Source organism: Haliotis rufescens, unplaced genomic scaffold (genome assembly GCF_023055435.1).
Source record: "Haliotis rufescens isolate VD_foot unplaced genomic scaffold, xgHalRufe1.0.p SCAF_23, whole genome shotgun sequence".
Classification (NCBI taxonomy): domain Eukaryota; kingdom Metazoa; phylum Mollusca; class Gastropoda; order Lepetellida; family Haliotidae; genus Haliotis; species Haliotis rufescens.
Window position 1 is genome coordinate 1591713 of NW_025963924.1, and position 9959 is coordinate 1601671.

Here is a 9959-nt window from a genome sequence, read left to right on the forward strand (position 1 = left end):
TTGAGAACACGACAGCCTTTGCAAATATTTTGTCATGTCAAGTTATGTATATGCCACACCCTCTTTCTTTAGGTTGCCGTCACCCGGTCATAACCCGAGACCTGAAGCACAGCGATATCTTCCCTCAAGACGCCTGTCAACACGTACGTTCACTATTGATTGGAGATCGTAAGGTATTGTATAACAAGGTACGGAACTACATAAACATTCTTACAAAGTAGATCACTGTATGGTTCTCTCAAATGAATATATAAATGTATTTATAGGGACTACGACGACAGTGGGTGTGTTTATAAAAGGAGTGCTTGACAGTCCCAAACTTTAAAAGGTAACCTGTTTATCAGTCGTTAAAAGAAGTGTCTTTTTTACTGAGCATAAGATATTGACCGAGGAACGAATAGATAATCAACACGTTTAATAAGTGGAATATACATTGAAATAGTTTACATAGCGAAGACTATTGGTTTGACTGTGGTTCCTTTTGTTTGTTAACAATATGACGAAGCGAGATTGCCTAGCTATCGTCGCGGGAGATCTCATGGCATTGTGTATTTTTAGGCCATGTTTTAAACGACTTTTTGTTGTTGTCTCGCGTTGTTGCTGTGATATGTTGTTGATGTTGTGAAGGATAGCCATCAGAAATGCCAACGAACAGGCACATTGTTGATGAATCAGTTTGAGATCAGACACAACCGTTATGGTCACCCGAACGTGTTGTTATCATGGATCACAGTGTGTTTGTCATAAAGAGACTATTCTCTTTGTCAGATATGATTGTGTGAATCAAGTTCCGCCTCACCATTTAAGAATAGGTTGCAATATATAAAGTGTACTCATGCAACGTTTTAGCTCAAAGACATAGTTCTGTCAACACTCTTAGGGGCATGGAATAACACATTGTTGAAAGAGGAATAAAAGAACTGGTGATATTGAAATCATCGAGTCAATACCGTGCTGTAAGTGACAATATTCTGTTTCCCATGGGATCGGTCAGGCTCGATGACTTGGTTGATGCATGCCATCGTATCCAAATTGCGTAGATCGATGTTCATGATGTCAATCATTGGATTGTCTGGTCCAGACTTGATTATTTACAGACCGCTGTCATTTAGCTGGAATAGTGCTGAGTGCGGCTTTCAACAGCATCCAACCAACCAACCAAACAAACAAACAAACAAACATTAAGTCGCCTCTTATGGCAAGCATAGTTGGCTGGGGATCTGTTCTAATCGAGAATCTCCTATGCGCGATTACAAATCAGCATGACTGTCAGTATCCCACTACTTAAAGAACACATGATATGCCACTGCACTTGATGTCAGAATGGTGTACCGTAACGGATGTATACATATTTTAAGACTGCTTCATTTACTAATATCCTTATTTACCGAAGCTCATGTTTGTATATTTCTTTGTTTAACGCCGCACTCAGCAATATTACAGCTACAGTAGAACATGGATACAACGAACACGGATATAGCGAACAAACGGATACACACGAACTGTAAAAAAATCTCCGATTTATCTCCTATATAACATCATATAAAATTTACTTATATAACGAATTCTCTGGTAGCTCTTACTTAAGTGCTTTCACAAGTGCATGTTGTTTAACGCCACAGTCAGCAACTTTCCAGTTATAACGGCGTCACACTGTGAACAGCCGGAAGGATGCTTTCAGCTATTCAGAATAATTTGTCCCAATCCATTTTGTAGTTTATGGATAAGCAAACAAGCAAACGCTTGCATTTTACGTCTGGCTGTCTGTTTCTTGCTTAACGCCGCACTCAGCAATATTCCAGACGGCGGTCTGTTAATAATCGGGTCTGGACCAGATAATCCAATGATTGACATCATGGGCATTGATCCATGTAACTGGGATACGATGACATGCATCAACCAAGTCAGCGAGCCTGACCACCCGATCCTGTTAGTCGCCTCTTACGACAAGCACAGTTGCCTTTTACGACAAGCATGGGTTGCTGAAGACCTATTCTACCCATTATCTAGGCACGGGTGGCCCAGTCGTCTAAGGCGCCGCGATTGGGCACGCCAGAAACCTATGATTGTGGGTTCGAATCCCGGTTTGCCCCAATTATGTTTCTAGGTTTGCCAGCACCATATCCGTGCTAAGTGATAAAGTCTGAGACCTGCATCACGTCGGGCTTTCCTCCCACTGGACCGAACCTGAGAATGAGAATGAAGAGTCAACTTCGCGCCTTTACTTCTATACCTCTTAGGAGACAAAGTTACCTCCGTTTGTTGTGCTCTCCGACGTTAGAATAAAATAATTTCGTTCTTTCAAAAATTCGTCCCTCAAACGAAAGAAATTATATATCCCGTGGTATCGGATTAATGTTTGTTTACAAACACACTTAATAGTCTTGGTTGGGCGCTAAGGGTAAAAGACCACTCCGACGGCCGCGTCATGGCATGGACATATTCAGGTAACATGGTGCATGGTCAGTTTGTGAAATAAAACCCCATGCAGACACTAGTAGCTGTAGGCCTGTAGGCTGGGGCATGACCGGGGAACATCGTGGGGCATGATCAGGGAACATCGTGGGGCATGACCGAGAACATCTTGGGGCATGACCAGGGCACATCGTGGGGCATGACCAGGGAAAATGGTAGGGCATGACCAGGGAACATCGTGGGGCATGACCAGGGAACATCGTGGGGCATGACCAGGGAACATCGTGGGTCATGACCAGGGAACATCGTGGATCATGACCAGGGAACATCGTGGGGCATGACCGAGAACATCTTGGGGCATGACCAGGGAACATCGTGGGGCATGACCGGGGAACATGGTAGGGCATGACCAGGGAACATCGTGGGGCATGACCAGGGAACATGGAAGGGCATGACCAGGGAACATCGTGGGGCATGACCAGGGAACATCGTGGGGCACGACCGGGGAACATCGTGGGGCATGACCAGGGAACATGGTGGGGCATGACCAGGGAACATCGTGGGGCATGACCAGGGAACATCGTAGGGCATGACCAGGGAACATCGTGGGGCATGACCAGGGAACATGGTGGGTCATGACCAGGGAACATGGTAGGGCATGACCAGGGAACATCGTGGGGAATGACCAGGGAACATGGTTGGGCATGACCAGGGAACATCGTGGGGCATGACCAGGGAACATGGTAGGGCATGACCAGGGAACATGATAGGGCATGGCCAGGGAACATGGTGGGGCATGACCAGGGAACATGGTAGGGCATGACCAGGGAACATCGTGGGGCATGACCAGGGAACATGGTGGGTCATGACCAGGGAACATGGTAGGGCATGACCAGGGAACATCGTGGGGAATGACCAGGGAACATGGTAGGGCATGACCAGGGAACATGGTGGGGCATGACCAGGGAACATCGTGGGGCATGACCAGGGAACATCGTGGGGCATGACCAGAGAACATCTTGGGGCATGACCAGGGAACATCGTGGGGGATGACCAGGGAACATGGTAGGGCATGACCAGGGAACATCGTGGGGAATGACCAGGGAACATCGTGGGGCATGACCAGGGAACATCGTGGGGCATGACCAGGGAACATCGTGGGGCATGACCGAGAACATCTTGGGGCATGACCAGGGAACATCGTGGGGCATGACCAGGGAACATCGTGGGGCATGACCAGGGAACATCGTGGGGCATGACCAGGGAACATCGTGGGGCATGACCGGGGAACATCGTGGGGCATGACCAGGGAACATCGTGGGGCATGACCAGGGAACATCTTGGGGCATGACCGGGGAACATCTTGGGGCATGACCGGGGAACATCGTGGGGCATGACCGAGAACATCTTGGAGCATGACCAGGGAACATTTTGGCGCATGACCAGGGAACATTGCGGGGCATGATCAGGGAACATCGTGGGATATGAACTTGGAACGCCATGGAGCATGAACTGGGAACATAGTGGGGGCATGGCCAGGGAACATGGTGGGGCATGACCAGGGAACATGGTAGGGCATGACCAGGGAACATGGTAGGGCATGACCGGGGAACATCGTGGGGCATGACCAGGGAACATGGTAGGGCATGACCAGGGAACATGGTTGGGCATGACCAGGGAACATCGTGGGGCATGACCAGGGAACATGGTAGGGCATGACCAGGGAACATGATAGGGCATGGCCAGGGAACATGGTGGGGCATGACCAGGGAACATGGTAGGGCATGACCAGGGAACATCGTGGGGCATGACCAGGGAACATGGTGGGTCATGACCAGGGAACATGGTAGGGCATGACCAGGGAACATCTTGGGGCATGATCAGGGAACATGGTAGGGCATGACCAGGGAACATGGTAGGGCATGACCAGGGAACATGGTAGGGCATGACCAGGGAACATCGTGGGGCATGACCAGGGAACATTGTAGGGCATGACCAGGGACCATCGTGGGGCATGACCAGGGAACATCGTGGGGCATGACCAGGGAACATGGTGGGTCATGACCGGGGAACATCTTGGGGCATGACCAGGGAACATCTTGGGGCATAAGTGAGTGAGTGAGTTGGGTTTAACGCCGCTTTTAACAGTATTCCAGTTATATCAGTTATTTTATTTTGGCGTACCATAAGTCACACGTAAGTGAGATATCGATATTTGACCAAGCTGAGTACAATTATAACGTGACATGAACTCTACGGACAATTTCCCACAGGGGTAAGTGTGCTGCACGTGTATTCCGTGCAAAATGTGATGATCCTGCTTCGAGTAATACAGCACGGTAGGATGCAGTGCTGCACGTGCATTCCATGTAAAATGAGATGACAGTACACTGCCAAGAGATTTTGGGACACCTGGTAGGAAGGACTGCTGCACGTGTATTGTCGTGCCTAAGTTATTCTAACAGGGACAGAAAGGTAGTACGGCTATAGGTTGAAATGTGTGCATTTCATGACATTTGAAAATAAAATAGACAACCTTGTGGCAGTAAAGTATTAGGACATAACGTCCCAGCCACATGAATCTATTAATACAGTTTGACCTTACAGCGCATTGTTCTATTGCTATGATTCACAGTCACGGGTTTTCTATCTGCACAGGGGCGTGATGACGAAGAAGTCGACTCGACACAGCATGTTTAAATTGTGTTTCAACGATACCACAATGGTGACAGCTTTGACGAATCGTTAATTGTCGATTGTAGCGTGAATCACCCCAAACGTGACTGCAACATTTCGCATCTCAATGTCAAGTCGAGCACAAAGCATTCTGAATGCTGTTTACACGTTGTTCAAAGTGCTTTGGAACCGACCATTTGATGTCCCGGAGTGGGTGGGGGTGGGGTGCGATGGGGTTGGGATTTTCTTTGGATATTAAATATACTCTTCAAAAAAAAAAAAGCAAAGCCAAATTTGTGTGAGGTAGGAATCCTTGATTCGTCGCTGAACCAGATATCTCTCCATCGCAGATGAGGCCATACCCTGTGTTGACGACACCAATGCAGTCGTTGTTGACGATGTTGTCGACTCAATATGACGCGTCGAACAGGACGTCTTGCTCGTAGACCTGCAGCTCTTTAACGGTTTCGTACGGTCCGGGTATTTGGGATGTGGCTGTGGTCGTCCTTTCGCGTTAGCGATTTTGGGCGGGGTTTGTTACTCTTGGTCGTCCCGACCTTGGCCGATCACGTGTTTACCCATTCTGTTGGAACCGATCCCATGCCTTGTGAGGGGGCACGGGTGGCCCAGTCGTCGAAGGCGCCGCGATTCGCTGTGCAGAGTTGCGTCCCTTGGGCACGCCAGAAACCTATGATTGTGGGTTCGAATCCCGGTTCGCCCCGATTATGTTTCGAGGTTTGTCAGCATCATACTCGTGCTCGTGTTTTTTACCGAAGTGGTAAACGTCTGAGACCTGCATCACTTCGGGCTTTCCTCCCACATTAAGCTGACACGCCGTGATATGACTGGAATACTGTTTAAAGCGGCGTTAAACATAACCTTGTGATGGTGCTGGGCGCTGCATTGAAAACCCTGGCGACAGCTGATCGGAATTCCCCTGCCTATGACATTGTTTCTTTTTCACTTTGACAATCTTAGCATGCTGTTGAACTGTCAATGGTCGATTGACACTGATGCCAGGTAATCAAAAACCCTGCACTTAAATACCGTTCATAGTGCTGCTGCACGTGTAGTACGTGCAGCTCCATGGCCCTTTTGTTAATGCACTGGCTGCGGTTTCCCGACTAAACGTTTCCTTTTTTTGAAGCGTATATTTAAAAAATAACACTTTGCAACAATGTAATTTTTGAGGCAGAAAATTGTACATCAGTATAATAATATTGTTTCAAGAATTGTCTGGCACAATTGAATTTTTTCGATATAATCTCAGTCCTGCATCCCCCACCCCCATCCCGAATATCAATTGGTCGGCTCCAAAGATGATCGCATGCTTGAATCACGAGTTATAACAGAAGCCATGCGTGATCTTTGTAAGTATACATATACTATATTGCTTGTTTCAGTTTACACGAGCGTCTGTGGCGGTTTTAACAGATATTTACGTGTCATCAACATGTTCTGTGTCATAAACAGTCACATGCGTCAGATTCGTAACAAAGGAATTCTAGTCGGTGTTCAAAGAAAAGCATCAAATACTCCCAACAATCACCACCCGCCCTCTCCCCGTCATCGCTTACAATGTTCGTAATGGGCTGTTAACTTTGCGCTGGTGTTAGATTTCAGTTTACAATGTACATATGTCACGGGTAGTCAAACACTGGTGTAGACTGATACACTTGCCCCAAAACAGACTTCCACATCAGTGTTACCTAATGTTAAGATCTTTGGGTGATGTAAGTGCGACTATGCTTGTCGTAAGAGGCGACTAACGGGATCGGGTGGTTAGGCTCGCTGACTTGCTTAATGCATGTCATCGTATCCCAATTGCGTGAATCGATGCTCATGATGTTAATCACTGGATTGTCTGGTCCAGGCTCGATTATTTACAGACCGATGTCATATAGCTGGAATACTGCTGAGTGCAGCGTTAAACAACAAACAAACAAACAAACGAACAAACTGATGTAAGACATATTACTTGGGCATCAAAAGTCAGGCAAATACACTTTCAGTATGGTTTTGGTTATGTTGGGCTAAGACAAGAAATTGGGAATGTAAACTATTTTTTACTTAATTTAAGCAGAGATTAGGTGATAATTTAAAACAGTCATGGTATTCATCAGTTTATGAATCTTCAAAGTGTGTATTTTATAAAGACTACAAGACTGTGTTAGATGTTGACAGATACCTTTGTGGTGATATTCCAACACATTTAAGAATTGCCATCTCTTGGTTCAGATGTAGTAATTATATTTATGCACTTGAAACTGGTAGATATACTGGAATTGAATATACTGAAAGATTATGTTCATATTGCAATCAAGGGTCCATTCCTGTATTGAAGATGAATTTCGTGTGTTTTTTGTTTGCAGTATTTATAAAGAAATTAGAAAACAATATATTGGTAAATTTATTCATGAACCGTAAACCATGCACACTATATATAACATTGATTTATTTCTGTATTATGTCTATGAAACAATCATTGCTAGAAATTAAAAAAAAAAGAAAGAATCTGAAAAAAGGATACATGTTTGTAAGTGCGTATGCACAAACGTTTAATCTATCTGTATTTTGGACCGAATAAATTTGTCTTGTCCTGTCTTGTCTTGTCTAAACGATTTCAGTTTACAATGTACATAAACACTACCGTTAATACTAATGTATTAGACGAAACTGATCACATATATGAAATAAGTGTAAATTTGAGCACCAGGTGATGTCGCCTTTATTATAGAAGCAGCAATTCCAAACCTTATTCCAAGCACGAGGGCACTCAAGTAAATACATTATATTCCGCACTGTAAGCTGACCATGGCAGCAGAGTCAAAGACAAGCTACCCGTGAAGATCCGAGATAGTAATGGTCTTCAGCAACCCATGCTTGTCGTAAGAGGCGACTATATCGGGTGGTCAGGCTCGATGACTTGGTTGATGTCATCTTATCCCAGTTGTGTGGATAGATACTCTTGATGTCAATTTCTGGATTATCTGGTCCAGATTCGATCATTTACGGACCGCATTCAAATAGACAAAACCGTTTTATTTGTCTTGGTTACCACTGTTTTGCCTGAGTGAGTGAGTGAGTTGGATTTTTGTCGCCTGGAACCGCGGAAACTGTAACGCTGATCGGTTCATTGTTTTATATCAATTTTGCCACAAACCCCGGTAATATAGGACCTATGCTTGCCGTTCGATACAACAGAACTGATCGTGTTATAAACGAATGAGTGAGTGAGTTGGTCTTAACGCCGCTTTTAACAGTATTCCAGTTATATCACGGCGTGACAGCTTAATGTGGGAGGAAAGCCCAAGTGATGCAGGTCTCAGACGTTAACCACTTCGGTGAAACCCACGAGCACGGGTATGGTGCCGACAAACCTAGAAACAATCGGGGCGAACCGGAATTCGAACCCACAATCATAGAATTCTGCACAGGGACTGGGCCACCCGTGCGCGACGATTTGCCTTGAAATTGCAGGCAAGTAATACATATGAATTGGCGTTAGAAATTGTTCATGTGAAATCGATATTCCCGGAGTTTTGTTCATGTTAAAGCTTTCCCCTGGGTAAATTGTTCCACAGAGACAAAACTCCTGGTATATCGATTCCACCAGAACAAATATTCAGCGGGAACATATTTACGCCCAGGACCGCCTCCGTGGTCTAGTGGTAGAACGTCTGCCCGGAGAGCGGGAGGTCGGTGTTCGATGCCAGGCCGCGTCATACCAAAAGACGTTAAAACTTTGTTAATTATTATTACCCTGCCTGGTGCTCGGCGAAAACATGGACCAGTCGGCGCGGCCTCAGTATACTGTGTCTGAGTGGGGTATTCATGTTAAACTGCGGCATGGTATCTCAGTGAGCTTGCCCCATTAAATTGGCATTAGTCCGGACTAGTACAAGCACACAGACACACACTGCTAAATATGTCGAACATGTCATTGATCCCCATTGCGAAGTGTACTAGGGCCTAGCTGTTTACCACTTTGGTGAAACCCACGAGCACGGGTATGATGCTGACAAACCTAGAAATATAATTGGGGCGAACCGGGATTCGAACCCACAATCCTAGGATTCCTGGCGTGCCCAAGGGACGCAACTCTGCACAGCGAATTGCGGCGTCTTAGACGACTGGGCCAACCTAGGACCCCAGGGCCCGCTTGCACAAAGCGATCTTAACGCTAAGATGATCGTAACTCCCATACTTTAACATAGGCTAACAATAGTCGTAGCACTGAGATCACTTCGTGCAAGTGGGCCCTGATCGGGTTGTGAGGCTTGTGACATGTGGATTGCTTGTCATCGTATCCCAACGGCGTAGGACGTTGTTCATAATATAAATCATTGGTCTGACTGGTTCAGAATTGATCATTTACAGACCACATTTGGTCTTCAGCAACCCATGCTTGTCGTAAGAGGCGACTAACAAGATTCGAGTGGTCACTGTCGCTGACTTGGTTGATGCATGTCATCGTATCCCAAATGCTCATGATGTCAATCACTGGATTGTCTTGTCCAGACTCGATTATTTACAGATCGTCGTCATTATAGCTTGAATATTGCTGCTACAAACAAAAATACAAACAGACCACCTTCATTTAGTTGGGGTACGGCGTTAAACAACAAAGAAATAAATTTAATATGCCGCTACCCCATGACATACAGGAAAACCCCGATATTCTACGATGTACCGATGAGGTTTGCGGTAACCGCCGCAAGGTGTCGCCGTGATAGAACATTGCCAAAAGCGAAGCGAAACCTGACGCTCGCAGAAGGCACTAAGCTTGTATAACAACACTTAAGGCAGAAGGATTGCATCATACCACACAGTTATATGAATAATATCCGATTAACGATTGTATGAAA